Source organism: Parasteatoda tepidariorum, chromosome 5 (genome assembly GCF_982258835.1).
Source record: "Parasteatoda tepidariorum strain Cologne lab strain chromosome 5, Ptep-v5.0, whole genome shotgun sequence".
Taxonomy (NCBI): Eukaryota; Metazoa; Arthropoda; class Arachnida; order Araneae; family Theridiidae; genus Parasteatoda; species Parasteatoda tepidariorum.
The window spans coordinates 89,341,329-89,359,158 of NC_141759.1; positions in this window are offsets into that span (position 1 = coordinate 89,341,329).

Sequence of the window (17,830 nt, forward strand, 5' to 3'; positions counted from 1 at the left end):
TCAACAAAAAAAAAAACTTGTGGTTCAATGTTTTATAAGGTAAGAATTATTCGAGTAAAGAATAACTGGGACGAGAATTTTTTTAAAGCAAGGGGAAAAAATACACCTATATTTTTTTTTGAATTATCTGGATTTTCATTTGAAAAGTTTTGAATAAGCAATAGTTGTACTTGCTTTAGAGACCATTATGTTGTAACAACATTAAAGGTGTCTTAATGAGCAATAAAATTTCGACATGAATTTTTAAAAAAAATAAGGTTTCATATTTTAAAATTTATTTTTTACTTTTCAAACATTCACTATTAAAAAATAAAATTTAAATTTTTATTTTTTTTCAAATATAATGTGATCTTATTTTTATTATTATCAATTTTTATTTCAGAATCTTGGTTTTCAATTCCATCTTAATCTATAATTCTTTATTACTTTTTCTAACTTTTTTTTATCCATGCAAAAAAAATTCAATTTATTTCATAAATTAGCATTTTTTTTAAAAATGAAATTAAAAATAGTTTATAAGTTTACCAACAGTAGGAGCAATAAAATTTCGAATTAAATTTTTTAAAAATTAAACTGTATTTATAAACAAGCTGAATTTATATAGAAACTTGAATTAAAGACAAAACTTTTAACCATTTCACAAATTTTTCATTGCTATGTTTAATTAAACGCATAACAGGCATGTGATATGTTCCGACAAAATTTTCTCGGAGTTCCGCTAATCTAAAATTTGGATTTAGTTACTTACGACATTTTTTACGTTAACGAGATATTTATTCCACCCTTACCAGCACGTTTTTTTTTTTTTTTTTTTTTTTTTTTAATCTTCTCATTTACGCTCGATAACAATTTTTTTGTATGCAGATTTGTCGCAGAAAAACACAACTTTGGATAAACTTCAACAACACGAGGAACTACTGAGGCAAACACAGAAGTATATAACATTTAAAATATCGTTCACTAGCGAGAAAATTTTTTTAAAAAAACATATTTTACTGAGTAGCAATTTTGTTGCAAATTACAAGTTGTAACCGAAGAATTATATTTGTCCCCTTTTTTATTTGTCTACAATTAGATCGAATAAATTTTTAATATGATCATACGACATTGACATGGACTCTCGATTTGGCGTACAGATAAAGCATCAATGCGATGCTTCAATCCTTTTATCAACTTTTATTTTGTTACGAATATTCTCTCTCTTTTTTTTTTAATCCCTGCATTGTTTGTACTTGCACATACTGGCCCACAAAATTCAATTCCTGCATTTAGTCAATTTTTGACTCGATGATACCACTGTTTTTTTTTTTCTTCTTTTTTTGTGGGGTTAATGCTTGTTGATTTTTTCCCGATATAATTATATGATACGGGAAATTGAAATCGCGCACCTAAGTATTTACTATTTGACGCGATAATTCTATCACTCAATCGATTATTCGGCAGTTATCAGTATTTATTTTCGCCTAATTTTCGAAATCTCGCTATTTTTAATACAATATTATTTATTATAACGAGTGAATCTTGAAGCTTATATTTAATTAACTACTTTTTGGCGCCCCCGATTCGTGTGATTTCGTTGTAATTACACTTGATTTATTCATTAATCTTTTTTCAGTTAGTACCGTGGATTTCAATTACTAATTTATTTTTTTTTTTTAAATCTCTGTATTGTTTGTACTTGTGTGTGTGGGCACATTATAATGACTCACAAAATTCAGTTCGTGGATTCATTAGTCAATTTCTGACTCGATGATATCACTGTTTTTTTTTTTTTTTTTTAAATCTTTCTCGCAATTATTGCTACTGATCATTTCGTAGTTTTTTAAATTCCAATAGTGTCATATATTATTAAGAAACGAGAAGTTCAAATCGCACGTTTAAGTAATTATCTTTTAATGCTATCAATGTGCGCTAAATCCATGTGGCGTTTTGATACTTTTTTTGAGGTCAATGCTTGTTGATTTTGTCCCGATATAATTATATGATACGGTAATTGAAATCGCGCACATAAGTATTTACTGTTTGACGCGATAATTCTATCACTTTATCAATCGAATATTCGGCAGTTATCGTACTTATTTTCTCCCATTTTCAAAAATCTCGATATTATTTATTATAACGCATGAATCTTGAAAGGTATATTTAATTAACTCCTTTTTGATTCGTGTGCTGTAACTACACTTGATTTAATCATTAATCTTTTTTCAGTTACAGTAGATTTCATTTTCTACATATATATATTTGAAACGACGACTTGCAAAATGCAAAAAAAAAAAAAGGAGGAACATGTAATTTTTTAAATATATATATATTCTTTTATGTATGCATAAAAATGAAAGTCTCTTATTTATTTTCTTCGTAAAAAAAGATTTTAAAAAATTAAGTATGTACTTAAAGAAAAAAACTACATTGAGAAAAAAAAATTCAAATAATTTCTTTTTTCAGCAATCACATGTCTGTATGGACAAAACAATAAAACACTGCTATTTAGAAATAAATAAACAATTTATATTTGATGAAGTGATTTCATACTAGAGTCCTAACAATTTGTAGGTCAGTAATCAACTTAAAAATTAGTATGTTTTTATCATATTTTATTTCGCATTCAGTATTACAAACATTAAAAGCATCATGTTTCTTCTCAGACAGTTTATAGTTTAGAACTGACATGAAAATTAAAATATAAACTTTAAGAAATCTCTAAAATTTGTGTGTTTCAAAATGTTTAAAGTAAATCCTTCCATGCAAATCCCCCAAGTTTATTCCTAGATTTTCTTTTCATCCTTTGTAACACAATTCATGGTTGACACCAGTACATAAGGACAGTAGTGATTTTATATTAATGCATGTTAAATTGTGATTTTTCATACGTTTAGATTTTAGTGGGTGTCTTATTGTACAAAACATTTTTCATTTTCTTTCTTCCTTCTTTTTAGAAATTTAGCGGGAATTCTGATAAATGACCAACTATGGCATGTAAGTTGGTTTATTTGATATATACAAAAAGAAAATGAGATGCAAAATCATACAAATTGAAAAAGTCTTATGTGTGCTTATTTGGTTAATAAATTATTTTTCAAATAAAAAGTTTTTTAATTATTTTTATTTTGCATTAATTTGCAATACAATTTTTGTTTATAATCAAAATTTCATAAATAAATTAAAGACTTTTCTTATGTTTAAAAAAGCTATGAATTATCACATTGAAACGGAAATTATACATCTAATTGAAGTATTTACAACTGTTCAAAGGATGGATTAATTGACGTGTTTAAGATTTTAGGAATTTTTATGCTTTTTTTAATCGAAATATTCATAACAAGTTATGTATAAAAGAAGTAAGTATGACCGATTATACTCCAATTAGTGTTGCATTTTCTTAATTTTTTAAAAATTTTTTGTAAATCCTCTACAAAGCATCTGCATTGTTTCTGAGAAACTTAAAAGTTGTTGCTGGTGAAATGTACAGTTTTATTACTTTTCCTCCTGTAAACAAATCACTTTTAATTCCAAATCAATTTAGTTAACAAAGGAAATATATATTTCAAAATCATAAAATTTTTATTTAGTCATACAGGCATTAAATTCTTCGGATTTACGGGATACTGAAAGATAATTTGACTCACTAAGTTTCCTTAACACTTATTTTTGGCAATTAAGAGCTTTCAGTGTTGCTTATTAATATAATTTACTTTTTAAGTGTTTAATGTCAATTAAAATGATATTTGGAAAATGAGTTTTGCCATCTCAGCTTTTCATAACCTCATTTTAATTAATTATTTTTATTTTATGGATTACTTACTACATCTTTAATATGCCATTGAAAATGCGCATTCTATTATAAATAGATATTGTCATTTCATATTTGATTAATATTTTTTATGTGTTGATTTAATCTTTCTTTTTTTAAAAAAAAATTATTACTATCATTTCTTCTTTGTAAGATTATTTCAACAGTTTGCAAATGCTGTATTTTCTGACTAGTTTATCTAAAGATATAGTATTAATTCACTTTATTAAAGATTGAAATAACTTAATAATAATTTTATTATTATATAATGTTAAATTTGATACAATTAATCTCATGCAGCGGCAAGGGTGTTCGTAATCTTATAAAATTATTTTCCTGTTTCTTTTCAAAATCAAAATTTTTCAAAGAATTTCGATAACTCTATGGTGCCCTTTTTATGAGGCGGAGATGATTCAATATGACACGTAACAAGCATGATTTCTAATTATTTAAAAATAAAAACTATAGCAATTAAAGAAAATTACGAATTTTAATTTTTTTTGGGATATCCCGGGGTGACACCTAATTGTGAAGCAGCATTTAAATAAAAATATTGTTAGTTAATGCAGCATAATATTGTTCAGCTATTTTTCAATATTTCATATTGCTTTTCCTCTCTCGTCTTTTTGCAATCCCTTAATTGAATCAACTTAATTTTAATTTTTGAGATCAAAAACTTTCTAAGAATGCGCAAAGAAAAATGAAATAAGAGTGTTAGGGTTGAAGGGGCTTATGGTTAAAATGCATTTTCTTCAATGTTTGCAATTTTTTTTTCTTCTTTTCTTTTAAAAAAATTTATTTATTCTCTTATATATTACTACAGCTCGCTGTAAGCCTTGACTAACTGAACAGTTTTGTTCCAATCCTTCCAATTTTTGGCTTTTAAATTTAGTTTCTCTATTTGATTTCTGATCTTTTACATTAATATTAATCACGTCACTTTAATCTAAATGGACCGGAGGAAGAAAAACGCTGAGCATCTCGTAGTACTTTTTAAATTTATTTGCCACAACACTCTCGATCTTTTTAACATGTCTGAATGCCACCGTCATTGAGCGCCAACAATTTAAACAATGCTTTAAAAAGAAGCAAACTCTGTTTTAAACTCCTAAGTCTTCGCTTATTTAACTACTTTTGACCAGGGACGTAGGTAAGGGGGGTGTTCAGGGTGTTCAAACACCCCCCATTGTACAAAGCAGTTTTTCTTTTTTTTTTATACTATAGATAATTTTTCCTTAATTTTAGAAAATTTGTAAATATTTTATTTACTGAAAAAAAATGGAGAATTCCCAGGACATTTTATTTTGAGATTTTTATCAGTCACTGCTGCCTCTTTTCTACCCATTCATCAAGAGAGCAATAAACGCAGTGATTAAATAAGATAGCATCCCTTTCCTCACTGATTTACCACCCACAAAGTTTCTCCCCTCAGAAAAATAGCCAGCCCAGCTCATATTACTCTAAGAGAAAATGTTCTTCCTTTCTTCCAATGGGTTCTATCTTATCTCATCTACTTTTTAAAATATCGGCTATACACAGATCCTATTTACGGTCATAAAATGCATGCTTCACACTATAAGAATTCTCTTGGATTTCTAGGACTGCATATATATGTTGACCTTTTCAGGACATAAAACTTCCTTGGCAATTTTTTCGGTCATTCTGTCCGGGAACTTTGTCTTAGACACTCATCCTAAAAGCTCTTAGTTTTAAATTTTTCCTTTTGTTTAATGTAGCATTTTATTTAAAAATTCTTTTTTTTCTTTCGGATTAATTTTTATTTGTTAATCTCGTATATCTTTGTATTGTGTAATTCTGTTCCTGTAAATAAAATGGGGTATTTTATTGGCTATAAAAAGAGCTTGAATCGAAAATATTGGAGGTAAGCAAATATTTGTATTAAATCAATCTTTCCGAATATAGGTAACATTTAAACTGTACAACAAATAGATTTATTTAGTAAAGTTGAATATTCATGCTCAGTTTTATTTCCCATTTTTGGTTTTATTTTACGATTATGAAATCAGACTTAAAAATTTTTGAAATTTTAAACTGAAAATTGAAACAACTTTATTATAATTCAGTCAGAATTGAAATATCTATATTACATTTAATTTTAAAATAAAACACGAAAATTTCATGAATGAATAGCTGAGAGTAGTTAATCGTTCAAACTATCTTAGTATAAATGTGTAAGTGTAACTTAAAGTTTAACTATTTTTTAGAAAATTGAAAATACTTTCTACTACTAACTTTCCCTTCTTGGGATCTTATTGCAAGGGAAGTTACTTATGATATTGACACATTTTTAACGATAATACTTCATTGCATAATCATAAGCAGGGCTTAATCCAGGATTTCCATCCTAGTACCTATTTTTGTGAGAAAAAAATTTTTTTTGTGAAAATTTAGTATTGCTAAAAAAAAAAGAAAAAAAAACTACATTTGTATACGAAAAGTGCAATACTATAAAAAACATTCACATATTGCGCAAGGAATTGCTTATAAGACAGCTTGCAGATTAATTCTATTTATTAATTCAATGTAAATTATACAGCCAGCCAGTATAGAAATTATGGAATTTACTATACAGATTAATATTAAGGTTAAAAATTAGATTTATATAAAGTTTAAAAAATTTTGTTAGCTTACTTACTCATAAAATTTATTGAACTTATTATGATTAAGAAATTTTTATTTTGATATTGTTGTTTGGTTGAATAACACAGAGGCTAATGCCGGCAAATAAAGTATTTATTAAAACATAATATGAGGAAACAATAGTTCGCACACACAGTGCTACACATCTGAATCAACCAACAACTAGCCAGCTTCTTCAACAAATATATATCTATTTCCCCTATCGGGAAGTCGTTGTATTACATCACGCAACTCGCGCAACTTATTTGAGAAGGAGAGGAAAAATGAGATTTTATTTGCATATTAACAACACTCCCCCTGCGAATAAATACACATTTTTCCACAAAATATAAAACATAAATATACTAATTTCTCATACAACTTAAACTTATTAATAATTAATCAATTAAATTTATTTGTGACACAGTCCAAGAGAGCTTGTCAAAAGTTACAGCTTTAGTTAGGAAATCTGCGATCATTTCGTCCGTTTGCACATACTCTACTTTAATAATTTTGCCAATTATATCCTTTACATAATGAAGTTTCAAATTTATATGTCTCGTTCTAGAAGATGATTTTGCATTATTCAACCAAACAACAGTTATTCAAATTTATATGTCTCGTTCTAGAAGATGATTTTGCACTATTCAACCAATCAATTGCAGATTGATTGTCAGACGAAATGGTCACAGGTTTCTTTACAAATATAGAACAATGCAATTCTTCCAATAAATTTAATATCCACATTAGCTCTCTACAAACACCACCTAAAGAAACAAGTTCCGTTTCACAAGTAGATAGAGCAACTGTTTTTTGTTTATTGCTCTTCCATAAAATTAAAGAATCACCTAACATTACTATTTCTCCTGAAAATGATTTCCCATTTTCAGCATTTCCCCAGCTTGCATCGGCATGAGCATTCAAAAGTCCTGATTTGTTACTAAGAAATAATTTTTTATCCTTTGTACCATTGAGATATTTTAACACTCTTTTAGCTAAATTAAAATGTCGTTTCTCAGGTTTATGATTAAATTGAGATAAGTAGCTCATGACAAATGCTAAGTCTGGTCGTGTTCTGTTCGAGAGATATAAAAGTTCCCCTATTAATTCCTGATATTGTGTTTGGTTAACCATTTCGTTTGAACAATTAAAACTCCTATCCTCACCTCTTACGATTGGTGTTTTTACACATTTAGAATCAAACATACCATGTTTCTGCAGTAAATAGTTTATATATTCAGTTTGAGACAAAGTTACGCCCTTCTCACTTTTATTTATTTCTATACCTAGAAATTTATTCTCTTTACTTTCTTTCACTTCAAATATCCGAGATAATTTTCCCACTATATCATTATACATTTGTAGATCTGAATAAATAACTATTAAGTCATCGACGTACATTCCAATATAAAAATACTTAGAATTCTCTATTCTAGTGAAAATACAATTATCCGAAGCTAGCTGTTTTAAACCAAGCTTTTCTAATTCCCGTTTAAGATGTAAATGCCAATTTCGACCTGATTGTGGTAATGCGTAAAGACTACGTTTTAACTTGCATACTTTATTTTCACCATACAAATGTTTAAAACCTGGGGGAATAGTCATATATACAGTTTCTTCCAAATTACTATAAAGATATGCAGTTTTAATATCTAAAAATTTTACTTCTAAATTTAATTTGGAAGATAATGCTAACAACAAACGCAAAGATTCGGTACTTAACACGGGTGAATAAGACTCTAAATAATCGCGATTTTTTACTTGATTAAAACCTGCTGCTACTAACCTAGCTTTGTATTTATTTTCTTTCATCGTAAAAACCCATTTACTCTTAACAATTTTTACATTTTCAGGCTTATCAACTAGATCCCAAACATCGTGTTCGTGAATAGAATTTAATTCTTCATTCATGGCTTCTTCCCATTTTAACCAATTTTTATCACGTTTAGCTTCATCAAAGTTACCTGGAATATTAGTTACTAAGTTTGAACTTGCTTTTTCCTTTATTCTATCTGATCGACGTACACCTAGCTCTAGTAACCTGTTTTCGTCTTCAATTATTCGTTGTTCATTTAATTCCCTAATTTTTTCTTTAGTTGAACCTACTGGACGACCGCGAGTTTTAGTTTCACTTAGATCTCGGGTATCTTTCAAATCCAGTGGAAATTCAAAACCTGTATTTTGGTCTTCTACATTAGTTTGAATATTAAAAAATTCATCAATGTCATTAGATTTATCCTCACTAAACAAATTACCACTACCTAATAATTTCTCATTAAATTTTACTGAACGCTCTTCGATTACTTTATTTCTTTCAGGGTCGTAAATACGATAAGCTCGTCTTTCATTCGAATATCCCAACATAATACCCTTTTTACCTGGAATAGAAAGTTTGTGTCTTAAAGCTTTAGGAACGAGATAGTATACTGTTGATCCAAAAACACGTAGATATTTATAGTTCTGCCTTTTATTAAAGAATAATTCTTTTGGAACTTCAGTTTTACCTTTTCGAGGAGTTAGGTTAGTAACATGCGTTGCATAGGCTATTGCTTCAGCCCAAAAATTTAAAGGAAGTTTACTATCATAGATTAATGTTCTAGCTCTATCTAACAAAACTCTATTAGCTCGTTCAGCTTTACCCAAACTTTCTGGGTTGTACGGCACAGATTTTTCATGAGTAATTCCGCATTCACTGAAATAAAACTCAAGATCTTTATTTACAAACTCAAGACCATTATCACTACGGAATTTCTTAATTTTCTTATTTATTAAGTTTTCAAATTTCAACTTGAAACTTACAATTTTATCAAATACTTCAGTTTTGTTCTTAAGAAAATAAGTAAAATACATGCCAGAAAAATCATCTACTAATATTAAAAAATATCTTGAATTACCTAAGGACTTAACTGGGAATGGTCCACACAAATCACCATGTATTAATTCTAAAGTTGTTGAACTTTGAGGAGTTAAAATACTAAAATGAGGTTTTCTGGTAATCTTAGAAATATCACATGATTCACAAGACAATTCATTATCAATTTTTAAATTTAACACTTTACACATTTTACGCATATAATCAGCATTTAAATGACACAATCTTTTATGCCAAATTACATTCATTTCAGCGTTATTTTTAACTTTGTTACACTCAGAAAGATATACCTCGTTAGTAACATTAGGTTTTAGCTTAACTTCCAATTTTTTATTCACATTTAAAGCTTTCAAAACTACGCGTCCATTAGGAGCAATAATTAATACTGAGTTTGAATGTGATTTTACATTATACCCCTTATCCATTAAACATGTAACCGACAGTAAATTATGACGTAATTCTGGTACATACAATACATTACTAATTATAATTTTTGCATTATTACTTAGTGAAATAGCTTTAACAGTTCCGGTTCCTTTAGTATCTAATGTAAAAGTCTTACCTGCCTGGTATATTTTACTGTTGCAAGCATCTATAAATTCGAACCAGCGTTCATCCTTGCACATATGAGACGTGGCTCCGCTATCCAGGATCCAACATTCGTCCACTTGTCCTTTCTGTTCAGCTGAAACTAAGGCGTAATCATCTGGAGTAGCACTTTCGGATACCAATGTCTCTTGAAAATTTGGTTTTCGGCGACCTTTTGCTCTGCTGGTCGATGTTTTGTAGTCTCTATCTGTTCCCCCTTTTTGATGTTTCGAATAACAATCCCTTGCTATATGCAGTGGCGTATCTAGGGTATGGCAAGTATGGCAAATGCCATGGGCGCATTATTTCAAAAAGGCGCAAAATCAATCAACATCAACGATTATTTTTTTAATTAAAAATTTTACTAATTTTTTTTTCAAGTTATGGCAGAATTAAAAAAAGCATCCAACATATAACCTTTCCTCGAGGGCTCGAAAAGAAGACATCGAGGTCTTTCGAACAACTCTTTTTATAACTGGGGGAGTGAAATATGAAAGGGAACCGCTAATAATAAAAACAAAGTAGGTGACGAGCGTTAAACAATTTTAACCTCCCACTGTTTTTCATTTTTTTAATAACTTCGTTTGAAAACTCATAGACCACCTCAGTTAGGGATAATAGGAGGGCCAAGGTTTCCAGCGCTTTTACATAACTCGAAAAGCGCGGGAAATCTAAGTTGTTATATTGGATTCAACATTAAAAAAAAATGGGGGAAATAAGAAAAAAAAAGCATTCCACATACCCCCTCTTTTTAAACAACTTGACGTCTGTGTAATAACAATTCATACACGTTTCTGCATTCATTCACTAGACACTTTTTCTTTCATTATACTTTCAAGTTGAGCAACAATTCGAAATAAATAAAAAAAACTCTATGTTCATGAATACATTCAAGATAAATACTAAAATAAATCAGTAATTAAAAGTAGCTTTTTCTTTTCTACTATTATATTTACGATGATTTCGGCAAAAACCAAATTTTAATTATAATATCGTAATTTAAAGAATAATGCAGAGTTTTTAATAATTATAATTATAACTCTCTTTACTAACTTTTTGATACTTTCCAATAAAAATATTTTTAATTTCAGAGAATTTCCTAAATATTTAACATTTAATGTCGATCAAAATCCTTTGACAAAAAGACTTTTAGCCCCATATTTAATTTTATAACCGTCGTTGAACAGCCGACCTAATTCCGTAGCCTTGTAATTTTGAACCCAATCCAGAAGACAAGGGAACTCCTATATCGAGAAATGGGAGAAATTTGCCTTCGTGGAGCTAACCCGCATTTGCGTTACATGGAGAGGAAGACCACGAGAATCTCCCACGGTTAGCCTGACGGGAAGGAAACTCTAACCCATGATCCGTCTACAACTGAGGATATTTCCATGATATTTCACGTCAGCACTGTGGTCGGTGCAAGCCGGGTGCGGAATTCGTATCAACTGGGATTCGAACTCGGTTCGCCTCATTGCAAGGCGAACGCTCTATCCCCTGAGCCATCGCGGCTCCCATATTTAAATTAAAAGGAATTTAAACTTATTTTTTTCTAAAATGTAGCTTCTTATTGCTTCACGATACGTCAAAGCTGTAATAGAAAGAATTTAAGTTATCGCTGATAAAAAGAAAAGACAAAATGTAAGCTCATTATTTATTATAGAAAATTACAGGGAATTTTATTTATTTTATTTTTTTAGTGCATTATTAATTTCATTTTTTCTACTAAAAACGAAAAATAAAGCACAAACTTAACGTGAAATTTTTTGAGGAAAACGAAAAAAAAAAAAAATTTTTTTTCCAGGTATAAACGATGATAAAATAAACAGTTTAATAATGTTCATTCAGAAGGGTTATTCACGAGTAAGAGTTATAAATATTGAAGTTCCCAATATTATAAACAAGCAAGACATTATTTATAAGACTTTATTGAAACTGTAACTCAGAGTCAAACTATAATATTGCACAAGGGAAAAAAAAAAACCACTAAAATAGCCACAAAAAATCATGGTTACATATAAAAGTAAAATAATTAACTTAATAACATAATTTAGATTACAAAAGTATGGAATATGTACTAGCCTTAAGAATGTATATTGTAGAATTGTATTGAATGTGTATTGTAGTACTATGTATGATGTTATAGCTCTTGAGTAGCAAATATATAGATATAAGTCAATGCCTTTTTCCTCGGCAATACATAGCGTATTTGTTTAAAATCGTGTCCTTTTTTATAATAAGATGATAAAAACAGAAAACAATTCCTAAAAATAATATTTATTGATTTCGTTTATCTAAAATAGTTTACTTACACAGTCAATTAAATTTAAAATAATTTATTTGGAAAAAATGCTTTTCTACTTAGATTATTTGATATTATTTATGTATAATTGAAAATGCTATACGTTAAATATAAATTATAATAATATAAACTGAATCTTTAAATTTAAAATATTTATCTATATGAAAAAATTAGTAGTACAACAGACTAAAAAAATGAAAGGCGAACGAAAGAAACTTTGGAAGTTCAAAAGTTGGTGACAAACGTAAAGAAATTTTTCTCCCCTTATCTTAAGGAAAGTGAGACCTCCAGTTAAAAGAACGATTTTCGGGGGAGGAAATGAATGGAACCCCTTCAGGCAGAAAAACCAGATGGCCAGATGGTGATGACCAGAGGACAGAGAGATGTGAAAACCATGGGGTGTCCCAGTCTTGCTTAGACTAATTATTCTGTAGTGAAATGCTTGTAAATCTTAAATTTTATCAGGGGTTAAAATCTCTTTGAAAAACGTTTTCGGAATTTGCTGAATAGATTTCAAGTAGAGCCCCTTCTATAAATTAGCGTAAATTCTTCCTCAACAGGAGATTTTTACCACCCATGGTGGGAATCACCGCCACTAAAGTGTGAAATACTAAAAATAGGAGGTTCCTCTGATGACTCGCTCTACAAATAATTTAAACCAATGGAACGATTTAATAATGAATACTTTCCACTATTTTGAAAAATAAAGGGCAGGCGTTATAAGTAGTTAGGTGCTCATACAAAAAATTCTGCTCTTTTTAGTTAATGTTTCAAGATATAATCCAAGAAAATCAAATATTTAAAGTCTTTAGATTTTTATAATCTATTTTGATGCAGCTTCTGGACTTTTATAGTTGGTTCATAGATTTAAGAAAACAACGTGTACTACAAGGATTTTCTTTGATTGTAAGTAATCATTTCCTAAATATTTAAATTAATGCATTATACTTAAATTATTAATACCGTTATATGCGTTCGTTATATTTTCTAGAAATGATGTCGATATGCAGGGATGTAAGATTTCTCCGAAATATTTTATTAAGTGGTAGAGAGTTAAAAACTAAACCTTGCAAAATTTTAGATGATATTGGTAAAATTTGAAATTCTTACCACAAGGTAACTGGAGTAAAATTGTATTTCATGGAAAATTTCGAATTATACATAAGTAGTGGCGGAAAATATAATTTTAAATCAGATTTACATAAACCAAGAATAAAACATCAAAACATAAATTTTGCTACCACTAGAAAGAAGTGTCCCATTAAGTTGCAAGTTAGCATCTCTGTATGTGTAGATCGAGTGGGACATTTGCTCTCCCTCCTTTTAATGCTATAAATTAGAATTTATAATATTTTTTAGTTTTTATTGTTACTGTTTTATGACAGTACATTTAATATGCACATAGATTTTTTGTATTAATAATTATATATTGTATAATTAAATACTCGTTAATGCATTATAATTATAAATAATATGTAATAAAAAAAGCAACGAATGTTAAAATTTCTAATGTTAGTGGGAATATATTTTCTTAATTTTCCTGAAAAATAATTGTGATAAGTAAATAATTTTGTGTTTATTACGTAACATTCATTACGTTCAGCAAATAGTTTCCAACAACCGATAAATGTTTCTCTTTCTATTCATAAATAGATAGATTTTGAGTTTAACCACTTGTTTTTTTTTTTCCTTCTTTTCTTTGAAGGGTTATATTAAGGAACAATGCTTTAAGTGTAAGTTTCAATAATCCTTTTACTTACAAATGGATTTTTTTTAATTCACAAAGACATGTTTGTTTTGTACTTTTAAATTACATTTATTTAATATTTATCAACCTTTCTTCGAGTTATGGAACACGCTTCCATAGCATCTCGGGTGCAAAAGTTTGTCATCTTTCTTTCCCCTATATCTTTTATTTTATTTCAGATTACAATTTTCTTCCCTTTTCAAAAAAAAAAAGAAAAGAAAAATTAGATTAAATAATTACTTTTTTTTTTAATATTATAAGTCTTTTACAATACATATCAGTTACATTATGTTTATATCACTACATATTATATTACTTGAAAAAAAATCAATAAAGTAACAATCACAATAATTATTTTTCATTAAATAATTATCCTTATTTTAAGAATATAAAAAAAACAATAAGCATTTTAAATATTGAAAAATTAGACCTTGTTAAATAATGAAGTACACGCATTCTTATAATGTATTTTCATAAAGATACAAAAAAAGCCCTCTTTTCCTCAAATATTCCAATCACTTATATTTCTCTTCTTCCTAAAAAGCAAATTTTAAAGCTAATTAATTTTGATTATTTTTTTAAAAAAAGTTTTTTTCCCTGTTATACAGGTTGGTCTAAATTCATGTTGTTTGAATATGGAGTTAGGATTCCTGAGAAATAGAATTAAAAAAAAGTCGGATATTTAAAATTTGATTTCTATTTTGAGTATTGACTATAAATTTGACTATAAATTTGACTATTTGATCAATTTCGCTAAAATGTAGTATTTTTTAAAACAATGTAAAAAACGTACATCTAACAATTGAATTTTTTTACGACTATTATAAATAAAATAATAATTATTTACGAAAAGATATTTTTTAACAAAGGACCTTTATAGTTATGGGAAAATTTTTTTAAAATTCGATTGAAAAGCTCTCGAGTTACTTCTCATATTGTGACTACCCCCAATACTTAGGGGTACAGAAATCCAAATCAGTCAAAAAAATGGCATGTTTATTCAGAGAAAGTACGTTTTAGTGTCTGATTTCGTAACTTGAAATATTGTCCCTGCACTTATTAATTAGCATATTTTAAGTCACCTCCTTGAACCTTTGTCATGAGAAGAACGTGAAGATCTGATTATTATATCAAAAGTTATCAGGGTAGTCCGTTTATTTATTTATTTTTTTGCGCACCGAACGTCTACAAACTTGTGATTCAAATCTGTTTAATTTTTTTCTGCTTTTTCTCTAATTTGTTCCATTCTGATGCGAAGAAAATTTTTCATAATTTGATTTTTTTTTTTGGTCTATTTCTTAACTTTTTGCCTTTTTTTTTTCACTGTTAAAAAATCAATTATTTCTAGATATTCTTAAACTAAGACGTCAACTTTCTCTAATTTATTTCTCATTAAAGAATGTATTATTGTCGCTATTTTGTCTAGAGTTCTGTATTAATTACTATATGTATATTTTTTCTTATTATCGGTTATTATATAATGTTTGTAAAACTTAATTATATTAAGACCATCGGTTTTTTGTAAATAAAAAGCTCGAAGTTATAAAATTTGATTGTAGCTATTTTATTTGTAATTGTCATAACAAATCGTAATTATTTACACTGTGATCTTTAATGAATTCGTTATATCTCGATGATTTTATTGTTTTGGTATTAGCAAAGCATGATTATTTCTAAAAACAATTAATTTTATTCAGTTTAAATTTTGAAAATAATGGGTAATCATCTGGTTATGTTATAGTTCTTCTTTAATTCAGAGACATTTGTTGTGCGTGCGTATTTTTGTTACCTAATTGTATTTGTTGCTTAATTAAACAAATTGTTAGAATTGTTATTGACAGTTGAAGAAACGCAAGAGAATCTTCTTTAAATATGATAAAGCAGACTTTTTTTTTAATTTCTAACTAATGCCGATTTCGAACACACTTGAATGCATTATAATTAAAAAGAGATAATTTTATTGTTGTAGTTAATTTTTATTTATTTATTAATCTATTAAAAAAAATTGCGTTGCAATCTTTTTGGAAAATTTTATAAACGTTGTTGAACAGCCGATCCAATTGTTTGAGTTTGCGACTGCTGATGTCCAACTTCGTAGCCTTGTAATTTTGAACCCGATTCAGAAGACAAGAGAACGCCTGTATCGAGCATTTTGGAGAAATTTGCTTTCGCGGACCACTTTTTTGATTGAACTAATCCGCATTTGCGTTACATGGAGAGGAGGATCACGAAAGCCTCCCGCGGTTAGTCTGACGGCAAGGGTAACCAATGATCCGTCAAAGAGGATATTTTACGTCAGCACCGTGGTAGGTGCAAGCCGGATACGGAAATCGTGTCGAGCAGTCATCGCTGGGAATCGAACCCGGCTCACTTCGTTGGAAGGTGAATGCTCTATCCCCTGAGCCACCGCGGCTCTTTTTGCAATATTGCCAAAAGGCTTAAATACTTCAAACAACGCTTTTATTTCGCATCGCATAAAAAAAGAGATTATAAATATTTTAGGAAGGGCGCCAGTGCGAGATTTGCCATAGGCGCTTCCTTCCATAGATACGCCTCTGGTTGGAGCTTCCTCTGTCACTGCCGACATTAGTTTCTTGAGGTTCAAAACTGCTTCCATTTTCATGGCCCAAAGGTGATAATTAGTTCCAGTCAACTTCGGAATTCCAAAAGCTAAGTCTTTCTCCATGATGATCGTAAACCACGCTCTGCTACCACTGTTGTTTGGTTGAATAACACAGAGGCTAATGCCGGCAAATAAAGTATTTATTAAAACATAATATGAGGAAACAATAGTTCGCACACACAGTGCTACACATCTGAATCAACCAACAACTAGCCAGCTTCTTCAACAAATATATATCTATTTCCCCTATCGGGAAGTCGTTGTATTACATCACGCAACTCGCGCAACTTATTTGAGAAGGAGAGGAAAAATGAGATTTTATTTGCATATTAACAACAGATATTGTGCTAACTTTTACTTTTGAATTAATAGTTGAAAAATAATAGAAATACAGAATACATAGATAAAATTATAATAACCGCTCGGACAACTATTCAGCACTTTAATTCCTTCGAACTTTTTGTTTTATTTTTTTTCAAAGTTTGTAGAAATACTGATTTTTTTATTTTATTTTGTGAAGGTACCGATTTTTTTTTTTTAACATTTTGTGAAGGTACCCAAAATTGACCTGGATTAAGCCCTGATAAGATTAAACTTTAAATTATCATAAAAATTACTGGAATTGTTAATTAAAAGAATAATTCAGTACTTTCTAAGAATAATTTGAATCAGCTCAAATGTTTTTTTTTTTTTGTCTACTTAATTTTATATATATTTATAGCAAAGTCGAGACCCCTTTTTCGTTAGCTATTATATGCATAGACCTTGTGAAGAAGTCTTTAAAAAAAATATACGCCAACTGAAATTTGGTAAATAATGAATATTTTATCCTAACGCAACAGATTAACAGGAAACCTTTACATCCACTTATTAAATAATATCAGTTTAAATTACAAAATATGAGAATAGTATCGAGGAGTTTCTAATCTGTAATAAAAAAAATTATTTACCAATAATAAATTTTTCGTAATAATAAAATTTTCATAATAATAAATTTTTCGTAATAATAAATTCAACGTAATTCTTAAATTTTCCGTCTAATTAAGATTGTGACAACATGTTCTGAACTAAATAAAAATTATGCATTTAATGTTTATTTTTAGTGATTATACATGCAGTAATATATATGAGTGATTCTTTTTAAACATGATAATTCGGACCGAAAAATTTCTTCAAATTTAAAGTCTTCAAAATAGTCTAAAATCTTTTTTTGTGTACTTCTTTAGTTACACTTATTAATATCTTACAGACAGCAATGTAGAAAAAAT